Below are 18,250 nucleotides of genomic sequence, written 5' to 3'. Positions count from 1 at the left end.
AATATGGAATAATAAGTATTAATATTAACTATTAGATATTAAAGGCAGATCTTTACTTTAAATACAGATTAGAAACACATTCTACTATAAGAATAACAGGCTGGTTTGTTAAGCGTTTCTCTTTGTTTAAGATAACTCTGTTCGTAATAGTTACTGTAAAACATGCAGTACTGTAAAACGTGCAGATCACAGCTCCTGGATTAGAGCTGAAATCATTAAAATATAAAACTACTTTACATTAGGGCTGGGCGATATGGAAAAAAGTCTTATCACGATATAGTTTTCCATATCAGCCGATATCGATATGTATCACAATATAAATCAAATAACGTTCTGTTACACTTAAAGGTTTCTTTTTACTCATAAGTGAAAGAATATGGGAGTTATGACCAAAATCAATAGCAGACTCAGAGCCTTGTGGACAGACACTAGGATATCCACATCTTGCCAGGTGGGTACAAGGTGCTCAGACAGCTTTTACATTTATTTAAAATTCATTATACATCCACACAGGTCCGCAACCCAACCCACCCCCCCCCCCCCCCCCCCCCACCACATGTTTGGCCCTTAAGACAAGCACAAGGGGACAAATATATAAACTCTAAAAAAAAATCAGACCCTTTACATTATTTGTCTGTTTAATTTAAATTCCCATAGCACTTCTAAAATTATATTTAATCAAGGGATTATTCCCCTCCCTGAATGCAGGCAGCTACATAAAGCAAAATACAAGAGTAATATCAGTGTTCATTTTGACAGGTGGTTTTGATGTAGTTAAAGTCTTAATCTTTTGACTAAAATGTATAATAGTTTTAATTACATTCTAGTCTATCGGATATTATTAATTTTAGTCAAGTTTTAGTCGATGAAAACAAACATTTTAGTCTAGTTTTAGTCTAATAAATTTTGGTCATATAAAAAGTATGTATTACATATGTTTTACTGTTTTTTTATTTTATACTTGTTGTTATTTTGAGATTATGTACTGCTAATGTTTATTAAAATAATAGCTTGACTAGCTTGAATAAAAACTTGACTTTATTCCTTCCACCTCCATTACAGGTCACTTGCTTTAAAATATTTAAATAATGCTAACATTTAAATATTTTAAAGCAAGTGACCTGTAATGGAGGTGGAAGGAATAAAGTCAAGTTTCTGAAATGATCCACTTCTCCTGCAGTACAGATTTATACTAACATTACTGGCTTTCAGTAGACTAGACTTACATTACTTAACAAGTGTATTTAAAACTCATCCAGTTCAGTAACAGCAATGTTTAGTTCCGTTCAAATACAGCTACACAGATTATATAATCTTCTGTATTTAGTAAAATATCCAGCACAACAGACTCTCTACCTGTTAAAAACTAAAAACACAAAGTAATCAGAGACAGAGGAGAAACAGAAACAGGAGAATTCTGCCCTCAGGTTTTTCTAACAGAAATAGTGAGGGTTAGGAAAAAAGATGGAAAGTGCTGCTTTTCTGTGTGTTTATATACTAACCCATCACTTGTGCTGAAGTTAACGTTAGTTTACACGGAAAGTGGTAAAGCGTGCTGCCCGATCGCGTGCTACACCTGTTCGCAGCGCAGATTAAACGGGAAATAGAAAATAAAGTTTATCGAATCCTATCACCCAGCTTATCAGTGTAATCGAGGAAAATATATATCGCGATACATATCGATAACGTTTTAACGCCCAGCACTACTTTACATATTCACCCATCACTTAATTTACTCACTTTAGGACAGGAGGTCCTCCTCCACTGCTGAACATTGGAGGATAATTCATGGACCAATCACTCTTCATAGACACTCCACTGGGGGCTGGAGATGCTGCTCTCTTCCTCCTGTAAACAGATCTTAATGATGATCCATGACGAGAGTAAAGTGTGGAGTAATGTGACGTAACAATGTCATCACCTGATTAGATCATATTTACTATATGTATTTTATAGATCTGTGTCTAGTTAATAACATGTATTGGTAAGAGCTACACAATTACACAATTATACTGTATTATAAACTAAAAGGTATATTTTTATACTGAACTCTAACAGAGATACAGATCAGAACAGAATAGAACAAGTCTTTCTGTGAGAAGCTTCATTCCACAGCTTTAATATCAAACCCAATCACTTCCATCTGATCTATATAAATGCAGCACATCAGGATTTCCTCATTTCTAATGCTAATGTAAACCCAGACAGCGTGTGGTAAAATCCGAGACGGATCCTCACAATGGATCTGGTTCAGAGTTCACTTTCACTACAGACAAATCTGATCCAGATTTTGAGCAAATTGTCACATTTATGTTAAAATATATGGACCATATTTTTGAACATAAATGTGCAACCACCCCATACCATAGCAACCACCTAGCAACAGCATAATATCACTACAGCAACCACCTAATACTGTTACTGTGCCAGAAGGAAACATATTATAAATATTAACTATTAGATATTAAAGGCAGATATGTACTTTAAATACAGATTAGAACCACATTCTACTATAAGAATAACTGGCTGGTTTGTTAAGTGTTTCTCTGTGTTTAAATAGAGTACAGGGTCTGACTCTGGTCCAGGAGAAACTCTGTTTTATATAATATTTTAAAACTGTAAAATATGCAGATCACAGCTCCAGGATTAGAGCTGAAACCATTACAATACAAAACTACTTTACATATTAAACCCATCACTTAATTTACTCACTTTAGGACAGGAGGTCCTCCTCCACTGCTGGAGTTCTGAAGATCCATCATTTACTCTTCTTCATTCACACACAGCTGAACACTGCCGACACCGACCCCTGAGAACAGATCAGCCGTTACAATAAAACCTTTATTCTTACAATAATGACATTGTCATCAGAACTGCATTAAACAAAACCTGATAAACTAACAAAACAAATCAAACAGAGAACGATACATAACAGTGTGATTTACCCTCATTACACATTATTCTACAGATTACAGAAACATTTACTGTATTATAATTTAATTATTAGTAGTAATATTACTGCATTACACAACATTATAAATATACACACAGTTCTATTATTAATAATGATATTATTATTATTATGTTACTGAATCAGAATAGAGAGATTAGTTAAGTATAATATAAAACAGCAGGATTAAAAACACTAACACACCACGTGATCTTGAGCTCCGTTGTTCCCCCTGCTGGTTGAACAGCGCTACTGCATATAAACACGCCTTTATAGCAGCTCCGTGTTTTTATCTCCCCAACAGATCAAAGCAGGAAAGAACCGGTTCTGGATCTGAGGAACCTTTAGAACCGGTTCTGACTTTAAGCTACACGGTTCTGTTCTACATTCTCTTCAGTTCTGAACTTACCGAGTGAATCCAGACTTCTGTCCTCTTCTAATGGAGGAAACTGAACTTACTTTCACTTTCTCCTTCATTGCATAGTCACACCTCTCTCCCTCTAATCCCCGCCCCCTCACTCTCTCCCGGCGAATAGGCGCTGTTTGAATGTTTGAATATTCAGACATGAGTCTGACGTTTCTCCCACACAGCTGTAAAACACCCAGTTTTCTGTGTTCTGCCACCCATCCAAAAGTGCTCCTCCCTGCACTGCGCATGCTCTGACCCACATAATGTTTTCATGATGATTCTGTTTTCCATGACTGCATTAAACAGCCTGAGCTCACTGTCATTATTAATTTAAAAGGTTACAGAAAAGTAAATGACAATTAAACAAATAATAAATAATTATAAAAATAAACAAATTTATGAACAAACTAAAGAAAAAAAATCTAATTCTAACTGATCTGAACCGGGTTTGAACATTTAACTTACTGTATTTATGGAGGCTCATCATCATTTACTGTTCATTACACAGTCTCAGTGAACAGCTCTCATTTACATATAAATACACATTAATTATGTATAATTTTTTTGTATTATAATTATTATAATAATAAATGTAGTTGTTTTTGCTAAACTTTCACTAATTGATCAGAAAATAATAAAGTAGTCACATTTATTGGAATATCAGTGTTAATCTGAGAACCTGTATAAACTTTATTCTGAAATATAGCGCAAGCGGCTATTTGCGGTCCCAGCACGGCCACATAGCTTAGCAAAAAAAATCGAGAATAGGCCTTTCAGAAGATATGGATCTAAATGTGTGTGACTTGCAATCACAGGAATTTCCCAACTCATTAACCTCTAGCAATTAGCATCGGCTAGTGGTCAGCATTGGCTAGCAATTACCATAGACTAGCAGCTAACATTGGATACTGATTAGCATCGCATAGCGGTTAGAATCGCCTAGCAATTAGCATCTCCTAGCGTTTAGCATTAGCTAGCGGTTAGCATTGGCTAGCGGTTAGCATTGGCTAGCGGTTAGCATCGCCTAGCGGTTAGCATTGGCTACCAAGTAGCATTTATCACTTTAGTGCTACAAGTGTTAAAAAATTTTCATAACTCTGACTGGTTATTTATTTCCTCATTTCTTTTACGAAAAACATCTAAAGTTAAACGCAGCAGGGTGAGCTCCCCCTATCAGAGATTAGCTAAACTAGCAGAACACAGGAGCATCTGCTCTGAGTCACCACAGCTCTCTTTAAACACTTCAAACACTGACTGGAAACTGCTTCTCTTCAGGGTTTACAGCATATCTGGGATACAGAATTACTGATATAAGAACAGCTTATTAGTCTTAATATATGGCAATATCCAATAATTTAGGGGTATTTAAGCAGGTTTAATGTGGTGTCTTGCTGCACTTTAGTGGTCATTTGGTGAAATAACTTCAGGTTCTTAATAAAAAAAACAAAAACAATACTGATTACAAAATGTTACATATCAAATTTTCCTTTGGTGTACCATTATTTCATGGGCCATATATGATAATTGCCAAGGTTGACCTTGATAGATTGTATGGTTCAAGAGAAACAGTCATCTAATATTGGCTCCGCCCCCTGTGGTGTATGTCTACATAAACTGATAGGGTATCTGAGAATCATGTTATGATCAAAAGTGGTATTAATGTCAGGTTAAGCGTGCAAAAGTTATAAGTGTTGGAAGAATTTTTGCTGCACCATGGTAGTCATAAATAAGCCTGTCAGTTGAGTTTTAATGATTGTAGAGAGCAGAAAAGTCTGATTTGGCTCAAAATTGGTAATCAAGATCAGCTTTTTAACTGTACCACTAAGCTTACATACTGTCGCGCGGAGCTTTTTAACTGTACCACTAAGGTCACCTACTGTTGCACGGAGCTCTTTAACTGTACCGCAGAACTCACCTGTCGCACGGAGCTAATACTGTCCTGCAAAGCTTTTTAACAGTTAAAGAGCTTCGCAGGACAGTTAAAGAGCTCTGCGAGACAGTAGGTGAAATCCACAAGACAGTGTGAGCTCTGGGGTACAGTTAAAAAGCTCCGTGTGACAGTGCTCCTACTGCCTCTCCCTATTAGGCTACAGAGGGGTGTGTAGTGTCGTGTTGCGGTGTTTGTTGTTGCGCTGCTGAAGTATGGAGGATGAAAAAAAAATCCAACCGATTTGAAAGATTCGTAAAAAATTGAATCGTGACCCCAAGATCTTTTTAAATAACAGAAGAATTAAAGTCATATATACACAGTACAGACCAAAAGTTTGGACACACCGTCTCATTCAATGCGTTTTCTTTTTTTTCATGACTATTTACACTGTCATCAAAACTATAAATGAACACATGGAGTTTTGTACTTCACAAAAAAGGTGAAATAACTAAAAACATGTTTTTAATTCTAGTTTCTTTCTTTCTGCATTCCAACTTACCCCAAACCATCTGGATTGGGTTCAGGTCCGGTGACTGTGGAGGCCAGGTTATCTGCCACAGCACGCCATCACTCTCCTTATTGGTCAAATAGCCCTTACACAGCCTGGAGGCTTGTCTTGTTGAAAAATAAATGATCGTCCAACTAAAAGCAAACCTGCGTCTCACAAAGACACGGCGGTTGGACCCAAAGATCTCAAATTTGGACTCATCAGACCAAAGCACAGATTTCCACTGGTCTAATGTCTATTCCTTGTGTTTCTTGGCCCAAACAAATCTCTTCCGCTTGTTGCCTCTCCTTAGCAGTGGTTTCCTAGCAGCTATTTTACCATGAAATCCTGATTGAGCTGCTGTTAACATGCGATTTCTGAATCTGGTGACTCGGATAAACTTGTCCTGAGAAGCAGAGGTGACTATTAGTCTTCCTTTCCTGGGTCGTTCCTCATGTGTGCCAGTTTCATTGTAGTGCTTGATGGTTTTATTGATTTCTTACTATTTTCACCCACAATGTATTCCTGTGTGAAACTTTCAGTAAAAAAATGAAAGTTTTTAGAATAAAAAATGTAGTTAGCAAAAAAAAAAAATAATTTTGTTAAATTGTAGGTGTGTATAATTATAATGGTGACTGTGTGGACAGTAATTAGAAACAGAAAGAGGAAGTAGTTTCTGAAGAAATTAAAACATGGACTTAAAGTTATGGAAAGTAAACTAAGCTACAAAGTGAGGATACACATAATTAAAACCTACTTATTAGTTACAATCTTGTTTTTTTATCATTCATTTGTCCTCCACATAAAAATTATTAAAATATTTTGTAAAATTAGATTTTTATTAAATTTATTTGGAACACAACCGGAGAATGTACAAAGCGAGAATATGTATTTAAAAACAAAGAGCTGGGAGGCTTAGGAGCTATAGACCTTTCTATTAAAACCAAAATAGCAATGTAAAATTATAGCAAATGGAATCAACAGACAGATTAACTGGACCAGAAACGTCACAAACTAAAAAAAAAAGTAAAAGGTAAAGCAAGAAGTAAAGCACCATATTACAAGTAGAAAAGGAAAGTTTGTTAACGAACTTTAAGTTGGTTTGGGAAAGTACGCTAATAACGTTAAAAAGTTAAAATGGTTGCTAAGCTGTTTCTGTCTGAAGAGTGGTTGCTACGCTGTTGACTTTAGACTAAAAGTCCAAAAAGTTTTGGCTAACATGGTGGAATACTAATGATCGTCTGATATAGGAAGGTGTTGCTAAGTTGTTGCTAGGCAGTTACTAACATTTTCTAGGTGGTTGCTAAGGCATTGCTAAGTGGTTGTTTTTGGTTGTTAGTGTGACGTGTATGGTCATTTATTTTTTATTTTTTGTGAATTGAATTTGTTGTTTTGTGATTGTATTGATTTCTGATTTTGTTACGATTTAATACCTGTCTCAGACCAAGTGATTTGAACCTGTTTGACCTATAGTTTGATTGGTAGACTAACAATCTGATTTTGGGTAATTTTTCTCCCTGTTCCTGTGTTGAACAGGTGGCATTGTTGACTACAAACGTACTTATTTATTTAGTTTATTAATTTAAGGCTACAAATAACTGTCCTATACCTTCCACCTTCCACATTTATGACTGATCATGAAGATTTTTAGATACTTCCTCTAAATGCAGTGTCCTACGTGGTCATACGATTCACTTCTCTGTTCCTGTTTATGTTCCTGTTTATGTTTGTTTCACTTCCTTTTTTAAAAGAACGTGACACCCTAAAAGTTTTGTACGGTTCTTTGTCTGTCTTTGTCTTTTCCAATAAATGTACTTTCTCATTACAGTGACTGGTTGGCTCGACTCGTGTTATACTTCCTCGAAACTCAATGTCATATTTCCTCCACAGACCATTGTCTAATAGTGTTATAGATCACGTGAAGTTTGGGACTTGATAAAAAGAATTGGACTGAAAGTAGACATTAATTTTAAATCTGTAAATTTTGGTCTTTTCTGTAATAATTCTACGACTAAAATAAAAACTACGACACGCATGACAATAGACCAACAGTTTGTTCCTGGAGAAACAGTGTTTAAAAATACTGTAACTACCCAAAAAAACAAAATCTTTAAACGTTATATTTAAAAACTCCACAGAATCGCCGTCACTATAGTCTATAGAAATTTTAAGAAAAAAAAAGAAATGGCCTGTGGTGATAAAGTTATGGAAAGTGGTTTTATTAATATTGTATGGTTTCTGAAATGTATTTTCTGATATTGTATGTTTGAATATAGTAACTGACCTTTTTTCTTTATTGAAGATCTGAGCGTGAGAGGAGCGAGTGTTTTGTTCCCCTTTTCTTCTATTTTCTTGGTGTAAATGGAAAGTGCCACAGCTTTGGAGTTCAGCGTTAGGAGTCACTCTGACACCATTATGGTGTTTTGAATGGCTGGTGGAAACCCAGTCAATGTAAGACACTGGATTATGATGGTCAAGGAGAGCCAGCAAACAAAGACTTTGTATCTGATATGATCTTTCAATCACAATGGCTACAAGTTCAGGACCTTCATTCCTTCATAAGCCTTCCTAATAAGAAAGACTTTGAACTTAGTTTTAGAAGTGAGAGGGCTCTTAAGATGCTTTGGGATAAAATTTACAAAATGCAAGAGTCTGGAAAGATTCAAACTCTTCTCACCAGTCAAAAGTGACTAAAAGACCATCATTGTTAAGCTCTGGACAGGAAGGATTTCAGACATGGACACAGAAACTTACCTGAGCTGATTCTGTGAAATTCTTAAACCTGTTGTCAAACACTAGATAAGTACAGGCTCTGATATGATATTCAGAAGTACCAAGTGAAAATGAAGGACAGTCATGGAAAAGAAATCACCCTCCCCAACTCAATACACTTAGTCCTCATGATGGTAAAATAACTGTCCATCTAACAACACATCACATGATCAGTCACCCAAACCTACACTATTTAAACCAATACATTTCAGTTTTGTTCAGCAAATACATCTGACCTGCATCATGAGCGGAAGAGGCTGAGTAAAACTGAGGAAGTTTAGCTCTTCAAGCCTCGCTGCTTGTAGTGCCAGTCACTGTCTCCCTGCTTGGAGCATTATTTGTCACTCTTATTTTCTCTCTTTTGTGAGCTTTTAAAACAAACAATCTCATAAAAAGTTAAACCCAGGCTATCATTTGAATTAATCTTTCATCAAGAGAGCGCAATGCAGCGTTTTTCTCAAGTCTTTAATACAACTGGTGGAAATGGCTTTTGGAGAGAGTGGGAGATGATCTCCTCTGCTCTAGTGGACATTAAACACGTATTTGTGAAGTTTTGGACTGGGCGTGTGGCTGATGCAGACGTGGAACGTTATCTCCAGAGGTTCTGTGAGATTTTACAGCCAGTCCATAAATTGGTGCATCAGTTCGGGCTCAGGTACGGTGTAAGACGTTATAAAGTTAAGCTTAGGAAAGATAGAGAGGGAAATGTGGTACATATCCCAAACTCTATAAGCATGGGACCATATAACGGTCGCATATCCTACCAGGGCCAGCTGCAACGGTGTTTTATCCACAGCTCATCAGAACATCAGGTGAAAGATTGCGACGGTGTGAGTTGCTGGAAATGTGGAGAACTGGGACACAAGGGAAAGGAGTGTAGCAATGAGGAGCTGTGTAATCTATGCTCTGTTAAAAATGGTACTGGTGCTAACAATTGCTAAATTATTACTTTATTAATGACAATTGCTAAATAACCAATATTTCAATATCAATTGCTAAATAATGACTTAATCAATATTTATTTAACTATTAATTGCTAAATAATTACTTAATCAGTATTTAGTTAACACTTATATACTTAGAATAATGTTTGTGCATTATCATCTTTAGTCGCTACTTACAAAACAGGGCCTGCCAGTGAAACTCTTTGTAACATTGTCTTGTATAATGGGATGTTCTAACATTAAATTGTTTTAATAAAATCTGTGCTCAATGTTTTCTAATAACTATCAGAGATATGCTGTGACTCAGCAGTAGCAGAAGTTTTATAACTTTTCAGTAAATAGGCTCATTGTGTTTGTGTAAGGGGTACTGAGGGTTCTACTAATGTAACAGGTGAGAAGGCAGCCGGCCAGAGCCACCAAGCTGATAACTTCTCTATTCAATTCTCAAAGTAACTTTTAGGACGCAGCTGGGCGAGTAGATAACCATATTGTCATAGCAACGACACGAATTTGGGTTAAGTAATGCTAGCAAGAGAACATATACTTGATACAATTTTACACAAACAAGTATTGGTAACGATTCAGTTAAAATCAGCTCTCGAGGACTGATTTCAGCTCTCGAGGCCGGGTGTTTTCACACTTGTGAGGGAGGGGTTTTGGCTTTAAATGCTTGTGTCTGTGAAATATTCTTGGAACTTTTTTCTTGATTTTGGAAGATGTTTCCAGGGATCCCTGCTTTAATAAATTGTTATTTTGCTCATAATCAAGTATCCTGTCTCTCTATCCTTTATCTCTACTTCGGGCTTCCATCAAAAGAATCCAGGGGGAACGCACTGTAGATGGCGCTGTAAGGGGTAGTGCGATTTTCCCAACACTAGTTATTAATGGGTAATGAGTAATGGGTGTTGGGTGTGATTTATTATTAGTAAACAATAATAAGGTGCAACTGAATTGGGTGTATTTATTAATAGTAAACAATAAGGATCAAAGAGAGTTGGGTGTGATTTATTATTAGTAATAAATAATAAGGATCAATGGGTGTTGCGTGTGATTATTAGTTATCATTAATAAGTAGCGTTGGGTTTAATTTATTATTCTCGGGACGAGTCCACTTGCCAGAATCGGGCCTACAACTTTTTGCCAGCAATTTGGGATCAGGCCAGAGCTGGGTCAACTACATTTTGCTAGCTGGGTAGGTAGTTAACATAAAAATCCAGCTTACAGTGTTATAAATTAATATACTTTAAAATGGTCAGTTAGCCAAATTACATTTAAGGTGGAATAGGAAATTTGACAAACCAATTTAAGTCTCACAGCTACAATTCTGAAAAGATTGGTTTACCACAATACTGCTATAGTTAACATAAAAAAGCCAGCTTAATGTATTATAATTTATTGGCGCCTGACAGAAAAGCTAGGCTAGCTAATGCTAATTAGAAAGATAATAGCTAGTATTTAAAAATAAAGGGTATCATACAATATTTATTATGTCTAGTTTTTGTGTAGCTAGGTTACTGTACACTTGCTAAAATATATAAAACAGAATATTCTATGAAATTAGTTTTTAAAGATTTTATTGAGTTACCTTACTGGCTTTGAATCCGCTCAAGAAAATGGCTTCCCGCTTCGTCTCTCAGGCTGTGGAGGAGTGTGGGAGGAGCCTAAACTAATTAAACTCTGATAGAGAGTTATTTACTTACAACACTAACCATCAACACCCATTTCAGTCAGATTTTAACACTGGCAGTGCAGAGCAACTCTAAAATCAACACTACACAACTCTGAAGTAGGTAACTCTTCAAAGTCAACACTGCTGTTTTTGCTGTGTAGGTTAGCTAACATGTTAGCTGAGCTGCGCTACGTTATGTGCTTAACCTGCGTCCGCAAATAGAGTTTACCTTTCTGAATGTCTTGTTGAGAGAAATGTCTCATAATGTTCGCTGTGTTTATTTTCCACTGATTTTATCACACATAGTTTGCGCTGAGTTTTGTTCTCCATGGCAGCGCAGCTTAACTTTTCCCAGCAGTGTTTATTACGGTTAGCGGGAGATGTGCTGTGTGAATCAGCTGTGTAGGCCGGGGTCTGTGTGCACCCATGTTCTGTCGCGTTATGCTACCCATCGATATGTGCTTCTTTACGGCACTGCGCATGCGTCGACCAACATTCTTTTTGGTATGATTTCATGTTTTTAATGATAATTCCTTAAGTTTTTATTGGGAACATTAAACAATCTGCTTGACTGTTAAAAAACATGTAAATAGCAGTTAAAGCACAGCAATGGCAAGTCAAAAAAATACAGTTTATAGTCACCTATATGAATTAAAAGTAGCTATGTAACTGTTACTCAAAGTACATTTTAAATTGAGTACTTTTTTAAATGAAAACTAATATATACATTTTGTTTAAAAAATGGAAGGTGTAGTTTGGGAGTGGCACTGGGTGATGTACGGGTTAAGGGGCGGGGCAGAAGAGGTAGCTAAATGGGCTGAACAGTGTGACTCTGATAGCCTTGAGATGAAGATATCACCACTGGATATCACCAGAGGGAGGTATTATTGATTGATTGATTGATATGCATATTGTGAGTGTCCACGTACCAAAGTACATGGACATATCCTCAGCATTTTTACAGGTTAGGGAATTCTTATAAACGTTTTAGGCAGGACTGGTGTGTTTTATTTCTTCAGATGAACAGATTTCATGCATGAATGAAAAAAACATTGGTTTAGGGTTTAGTGCCTCTTTAAATGAAACAAGGGAAATTGAACTGGATATGGGTATGAAGATTTCTGCAAAATGCCACACACAGACACTGGAGGACAGCGTATCTTCAGGCTGGATCCTGATGCTCCCATACTACACTCTAGTGTCCGTTTGGTGGAACAGCTCACACTGTAATCTGTACACAGCACAGAGCATGGTGCATTTCCTTCACTCTCCCCCAATCAAACCTGACTTTCTCCCCTAAAGCTAATTAACTAACTGCTTAAATCTATCTTATCTGTACTTACTACTTATTTATTTAGCCTTAAATTTACAGATACTGAACATTTCTGATGTCCCTTCTTCTATAGGGAAAAACTATGAATATAATATATTTAACTGAAACTGCTGATCTGAACAACCAGTAATTTATAAAGGAAAATCTTGAAAAGTATCAAAAGTTCCCAAACTTTTTTATACCACTGTAACCATCTGAAATGTAATTACCGGTAAGTTTTATGTATAATTAGGAACACACATCAGACATTACAAATGCAGTTATGATTGGAAATAAAAGTTTTGTCAGGGAGTAACATAATGACTGATTGAGCTCAGTTTCAGAGCCTGCAATAAATTGAGCTGATTTCACTCTGATGTACTGAGCTGTACAGCTTTGTAGTGTTGGAACACTAATAGATTAAAAGAACTCCTCCAGGGTTTTACAGAGATAAACATGCGCAGTAATCCTTGGAAATAAAAGATTTTCAGGGATTAAATTAATAACTGATTGAGCTAAATTTTTGAGCCTGGCCTGCAATAAACTGAGCTCATTTAAACTCACGAGATAAACATTCCACATTAATCAAACAAAATACATTCTAGGCTTTGTATAGAGAACATATTTGTGCTTTTTCTCCAGTATAACAATCGCTAAGAAAACCTGAAGCAAGGATCAACGCATGCGCAGAATGCCACTGACCTGAACCTGCTGGCGTGAATCTGCTGGATTAAATCCACGGCTCTGCAGACAGACCCTTCTCCAAAGAACGGAGCACTACTTTCCCCTACTGGTGAGTCTAAAAGTACACCACCACTTCCACTTCCATAACCATATTACAGAATGAAAAACTGTATTAATTATCCGGTAAAATAAGCTGTGTTTAATTCTTCTTAATTGGAGGAAAGGAGCGCTGCCTCCATCTAGTATCATTAATTTAGAATAAATTAGTATAATTAAATGCTGATTTTTGGTCAGTTAGGAACAGGCTAAATTAGCTAGCTTCCTAGCTTCCTACCCAAAGTTTCTGAGGAGAAAGAGCATTTATTTTCTGTTTTCTGTGACAAAAAAAGGTTTTTAAACGGTTTGGAGAAACTAACTGCCACCATTCTAACAATTCTTAAAATTACTTCAAATCTGTTTTAAGCTAATTTGCCTCAGTTATAATAAATTATCCTCAAATTTTACCTCAGTTTAAGATTCCAGTTTAATTGTTTGTTAGCGTTCACAAGCTAACAGATTTATCGATTATTTACACATTTTTTAAACCAAAGTTTAGGTTTTTTTTAAACATTACTCACACCTTCACTGTTTCGTATAATTCATATATTCTTTTCTCTACAGTCTCTCTCAGTCGGAAATAAAAGCGGATATATTTTTTAATAATTAGCTATACAGTTCTGTCTTTCAAGCTATTGCATGTTTCCTTTTATATCAAATATTTCAAATGGACAAAGATAATTATAATTCTGAATTTCATCTTGTGCTGTATAATGGATGTAATTTATTTAAAGTCTTTATACGTTATTGAATAGATCAATATTAGTTTTAGTCTTCCAGATACCTGCATTTAATATCAGGAAGGAACTCCCCATCTACAGCAAGTCATCTAATATTTGATATTTTTTAATGTTGGTGTGGTTTAATTGTGGAATCAGAATGTTTGAAACTTGAATTTATTTGAGTTTAATTTAAATATACCCCCCAAATGTAGCCAATCATCCACTCTTGGTGAATGTCTCTGTTCTAATTATGGTAAATACGGCCTGCGGAGGTTTTATAGAAGGATCTGGTCTTTAGCACATAATGTTTTATATCATTAATAGAAGCCCAAACACACCAGAGATTATTTATATAACATGCAGAACATCTTAATGACACTAGATGGAGGCAGTGCTCCTTTCTTCTAACAAGAAGAGCTTTACTTATATATCTATGTATATATACATTTACTTTAATTCTTATTTTAAGTGTTAAAATATAATGTGAATATCATGCACAATATAGTATTTTTTATAATAGCAGTTACTGTTGTAAATAAATTAATTGGAAATGTATATATATGTTACCCAGCTAAGAACTTGTTTAGGAATATTAATTCATTTTAATATTAATTACACATTACACAATTACACTTTTGTAAGGTCAATGAGAATTTGTCTGGATGATCACTTAATTTTAATTTATATATGAATGTATGTGTACACAATGTTCTTAATGTTTGAACAGTTACAAGAGATACTTTTATTATGATTTAAAAATTATCTTGTTAAAAATATTTATCATTGGTCCAAATACAATATCTATCAGAAGCAGATTATATCTGCCCAATATCATTTATTTTACTCCAATATTCAATACACAGAGTGCATTATTAATATGATGGCATGTTGAATCAGAATTTTCACAGTAATATATGTTTACAGAAATAGAGGGTCAGGTGGACGGGTGCTTGTGTTACAGAGTGAACAGGGTGGATTTAACACAAAACTGCTTCATAAGCCTCAGTGCTAGACAGTGTAAATAAAGCATCAGGCTGGAGGATTAACACAACAGTTCAGATATAATAAAGAAGACATTGTTTAGCTGTTTAATGTATCTGAATTTGTATTTGAGTGGTAAATAAAATGATTTAGTGGCTACGGGGTTTTAAAAGAACAGAAGTTTTGGGAATACATAAATAAGGATCATTATTCTGAATACGCTTTATACAGGTCCTCAGAAACACTGCCATTCCAATCAATTTTACTGTTTTATTACTCTTTTTTAATTGAATAGTGAAAGTGTTAGCTAAAATAACTGCATTTATAATTATAATAATTATAACACAAACAATGATACATAAATAATGTGTATTTATATGTAAATGAGAGCTGTTCACTGAGACTGTGTAATGAACAGTAAATGATGATGAGCCTCCATAAATACAGTAAGTTAAATTTTCAAACCCTGTTCAGATCAGCTCAGAGGAGATCAGTTATACTGCTTCTTCTTCTTCTTCTTCTTCTTCTTCTGTTGAATCAGTGAATTTATGCTGCAGTGATTTTACAGAGCAGCAGGTGTTCTGTCGAATTGTGCTACCTTGCCGAACTGTGCTACCCTAGTGTTTATTTAAAGGTAATAATACAAAAAAATAACCATATTAGAACATTCTCTTGGCAGGAGTGTAGGTAGTATAACTGAATAGACTAAAATCACTGTATCTTTGTGAAGTTAAGGTAAAAAGAGGTGATTAGAAACAGTTTTTCTTTTGTTTGTTTTTAAATTGTTTATTTTTATTATTTGTTTAACTGAGATTTACTTGTATGAAAACCTTAAGCAAAACTTAAGGCTCATGAATATTCAAACATTCCACTCAGCCCTGTGATGTGATTCCATGCGCCTATTCGCTCTGATAGGAGACAGGTGAGACGCAGGTGAAGGAGAAAGTCCAGTCTCCTCCATTAGAAGAGCACAGAAGTCCGGATTCACTCGGTAAGTTCAGAACTGAAGAGAATGTAGAACAGAACCGTGTAGCTTAAAGTCAGAACCGGTTCTAAAGGTTCCTCAGATCCAGAACCGGTTCTTTAAGCTCAGCTCAGTGTCCGATTCCACTGGAAGAACCAGGATCAGCATGGAGATCTGAACCGGGCCTGGATCAGACCTGGACCTGGTCTAGATCAGACCGGCTGGAGAACAATCAGCTGTAACAGATCAATAATGCTGTAAACTGAAGAGAAATGCGCAGATATAGATTGATATTTATTGATCACAGTGTAGTTTATGCTGTTTAAAGCGCATTACTGCTTAATGTGGACTTTGATCTGTTGGGGAGATAAAAACACGGAGCTGCTATAAAGGCGTGTTTATATGCAGTAGCGCTGTTCAACCAGCAGGGGGAGCAACGGAGCTCAAGATCACGTGGTGTGTTAGTGTTTTTAATCCTGCTGTTTTATATTATACTTAAATAATCTCTCTATTCTGATTCAGTAACATAATAATAATAATATTAATTATAATAGAACTGTGTGTATATTTATAATGTTGTGTAATGCAGTAATATTACTAATAATAATTAAATTATAATCATTATAATAACAGTAAATGTTTCTGTAATCAGTAGAATAATGTGTAATGAGGGTAAATCACACTGTTATGTATCGTTCTCTGTTTGTTTTGTTTTGTTAGTTTATCAGGTATTGTTTAATGCAGTTCTGATGATAATGTCATTATTGTAAGAATAAAGGTTTTATTGTAACGGCTGATCTGTTCTCAGGGGTCGGTGTCGGCAGTGTTCAGCTGTGTGTGAATGAAGAAGAGTAAATGATGGATCTTCAGAACTCCAGCAGTGGAGGAGGACCTCCTGTCCTAAAGTGAGTAAATTAAGTGATGGGTTTAATATGTAAAGTAGTTTTGTATTGTAATGGTTTCAGCTCTAATCCTGGACCTGTGATCTGCATATTTTACAGTTTTAAAATATTGAGAACAGAGTTTCTCCTGGACCAGAGTCAGAACCCTGTGCTGTATTTAAACACAGAGAAACACTTAACAAACCAGCCAGTTATTCTTATAGTAGAATGTGTTTCTAATCTGTATTTAAAGTACATATCTGCCTTTAATATCTAATTGTTAATATTAATAATATGTTTCCTTCTGGCACAGTAACAGTATTAGGTGGTTGCTGTAGTGATATTATGCTGTTGCTAGGTGGTTTCTATGGTATGGGGTGGTTGCATATTTATGTTAAAAAATATGGTCCATATTTTTTAACATAAAAGTGACGATTTGCTCAAAATCTGGATCGGATTAGTCTGTAGTGAAAGTGATCTTTGGACCAGATCCATTGTGAGGATCCGTCTCGGATTTTACCACACGCTGTCTGGGTTTACATTAGTATTAGAAATGAGGAAATCCTGATGTGCTGCATTTATATAGATCAGATGGAAGTGCCTGGGTTTGATATTAAAGCTGTGGAATGAAGAAAGACTTGTTCTATTCTAGGCCTGGACAATAATTTGATATCTGTATTTATCGCGATAAGAAATGTTTCAATAATGGGGACATCATTTTTGTGGTATATCGATATGTATTATTTACACGGACAGGCATTTTTTACTGGTGTAAGCTCGCCCCAGAGTTGAACACAGTCTCCGTAGCTGAGCTATGTCTGTGCGTGATGACGTAATTACACAGGCACGTAGCCAGATAGGCTAGGCTAGGCTAGGTTAGATTTGGCTAGGCTAGGCTAGGCACCCCAGCAAACATGCCCACACTGGGCCAATGAGGGCCCAATGTGGGCCAACACATCGGCCCCGTATGGGCAGCCCACATCGGGCCATTGGGGATTTGCACGTCGGTGCAGTATCGCCCCCATATGGGCAGCCCACTTAGGGCCAACGGAGATTTGTTCATCGGGACGGCACCAGCACCATGGCGTCGGCCCATTTCAGGCAGCCCACATTGGGCCAATGGAGATTTGCTCACCAGTATAGCGTCGGCCCCACGGCGTGGGCCCTTTTCAGGCAGCCCACATTTGGCCAGCGAAGATTTACTCCTCTATGCAAAATCAACACCAAAGCATTGGCCCATTGGGCCAACAGAGATTTGCAGAGCTCTAACACACACACACCCACACACACACTGACTCATGCCCTCAGTGGAAAACCAATTGTGGCCCCAAATTTTTAGAACTGTGCAATATTGAACAGAGAACACTTTTCAAGGAAGAAAATTTAAAGCTGTGCTATTGGCACTTTGACATTTTTTGCAACTGGCTGTAAAACAATTATATAAATAAC

General features: G+C 36.2%; 5 protein-coding genes across 12 annotated transcripts in view; 2 read left to right on the top strand and 3 right to left on the bottom strand.

Moving 5' to 3' along the window:
• Nucleotides 1-2,801, bottom strand: part of LOC125801168 (zinc finger protein 271-like) — a 262,528-nt gene extending 259,727 nt beyond the window's left edge. The window contains exon 1 of the mRNA XM_049477432.1: nucleotides 2,713-2,801. The gene's annotated coding sequence lies outside the window, so the exon portion shown is untranslated. The remainder of the gene's footprint in view (nucleotides 1-2,712) is intronic.
• The window catches only part of LOC111196387 (NACHT, LRR and PYD domains-containing protein 12-like), a 798,826-nt gene that overhangs the window by 50,729 nt on the left and 729,847 nt on the right, over nucleotides 1-18,250 (bottom strand). The gene's annotated exons all lie outside the window — the stretch shown is intronic.
• The window catches only part of LOC125801164 (zinc finger protein 585A-like), a 232,278-nt gene that overhangs the window by 179,672 nt on the left and 34,356 nt on the right, over nucleotides 1-18,250 (bottom strand). The gene's annotated exons all lie outside the window — the stretch shown is intronic.
• LOC125801154 (zinc finger protein 239-like) overlaps nucleotides 1-18,250 on the top strand; it is a 195,642-nt gene that overhangs the window by 167,285 nt on the left and 10,107 nt on the right. The window contains exon 1 of one of the 3 annotated variants that reach the window (XM_049477370.1): nucleotides 13,194-13,266. The exons of 1 other annotated variant lie outside the window; for it this stretch is intronic. The gene's annotated coding sequence lies outside the window, so the exon portion shown is untranslated. Of the gene's footprint in view, nucleotides 1-13,193; nucleotides 13,267-16,736; nucleotides 16,826-18,250 lie in introns of those variants that run through there. One more of the 3 variants, XM_049477369.1, reaches the window with a different exon arrangement.
• LOC111188977 (NACHT, LRR and PYD domains-containing protein 12) overlaps nucleotides 15,871-18,250 on the top strand; it is a 900,554-nt gene continuing 898,174 nt past the window's right edge. The window contains exon 1 of one of the 3 annotated variants that reach the window (XM_049476912.1): nucleotides 15,871-15,947. The gene's annotated coding sequence lies outside the window, so the exon portion shown is untranslated. The remainder of the gene's footprint in view (nucleotides 15,948-18,250) is intronic. The other 2 variants (XM_049476913.1, XM_049476914.1) reach the window with 2 other exon arrangements.

This window comes from Astyanax mexicanus, chromosome 4, assembly GCF_023375975.1.
Source record: "Astyanax mexicanus isolate ESR-SI-001 chromosome 4, AstMex3_surface, whole genome shotgun sequence".
Lineage (NCBI taxonomy): Eukaryota > Metazoa > Chordata > Actinopteri > Characiformes > Acestrorhamphidae > Astyanax > Astyanax mexicanus.
The sequence above is the reverse complement of the archived record's forward strand: the minus strand, read 5'-3'. Positions and strand labels throughout refer to the sequence as shown.